Here is a 1,321-nt window from a genome sequence, read left to right as displayed (position 1 = left end):
CCAAAGAAAACCCAGAAGTTCTTAATCTGTAATCGTTTAAGTAACATAAATAAATATTGAAACGTTAAATCCTCCAGTTTAGTGTAATGATAAATCCTTAATTTTCATGGGATTCGTCAATAATTAAAAGCAAGTCCACGGTGTTTAGAACAGGGGAAAGATTTTTCATTTTTTTTTCCTTTTAAATTTCATGGTATTCGTCAATAATTAAATGGGGTGTATTTATTAAAAATATATTTTAAGTATGTTGTGATTATAATGTGGTGTAGTAATTAAATTTTGTTGTGTTAATATAATTGGGGAAATACTTCAAATTGACCTAAATAAAGGAAGGATTTTCCAAAATAGCCTTTGACTTTTCTAAACATTTTAAACTACCTAAAACACCCTTAAACAAATATTAAAAAAACAACCCTTTATCTAATATAAATCTTCTATTTAAGTCCTTAAATAATTAACAAATAATTTTTCTAAAAATTTGTGAGAATTATTAATGACTGATTATAAAATAGAAAAATTCAAATATAAGAGAGGACCATATAATATAAAAAAGGTTGTTAAAAATAAAAAGGAAATTAAGTTTGAAAAAGAAATTGATAAGATAGAATATCAAGAACAATTATATGCATCACAAAAAATATTAAAATGTTTCAAAGAAAACTTATTAGAAAATTTTGCTAAAGGAATTGTAAGAACAATAATTATAAAAGATATACAAGATATCATAGATAAATTGGAAAAAATGAAGAAAAATATTTCAAAATATGATATACCTTTTAAAACAGATATAGATATGATAACAGATATTGATATTATAAATTTTCAGACATAAAATATTTCAAAATATGATATACCTTTTAAAACAGATATAGATATGATAACAGATATTGATATTATAAATTCTCAGACATTATTAGACTTTGAAGAATTACTTAAAAATTTATAAGAAGGCTAATAAAAAATAGATTTCCACAAACGTACAAAAAATTAGTCTTTATCTTAAAATTTTATTAACACCTAATAGTAAAAATAAAAGAGTTTTTAGAATATAAAAATTTTAGATTCATGATTATTAGATTTTTAGATTATTAAATTTTTGTTCGCTCATAGTAGCATCCGCACAGTTGGTATCAGAGCCATAGAGATCATGAGAAAATATATAAAAAATAAAATTACCTAAAAGATTATGATTTTAGAAATTATTGAAACTTATAAAAATAGACTAAGGTACCAGGTAAAATATAGTTATGACATAAAAGGCTATATAGAGGAAGATAATATAGTTGGAACATATAGTAAAGATATAAACGAAGTATTAGAA

This window comes from Olea europaea, chromosome 14 (assembly GCF_002742605.1).
Source record: "Olea europaea var. sylvestris chromosome 14, O_europaea_v1, whole genome shotgun sequence".
NCBI lineage: Eukaryota > Viridiplantae > Streptophyta > Magnoliopsida > Lamiales > Oleaceae > Olea > Olea europaea.
Note: the sequence above shows the minus strand (reverse complement) of the source record.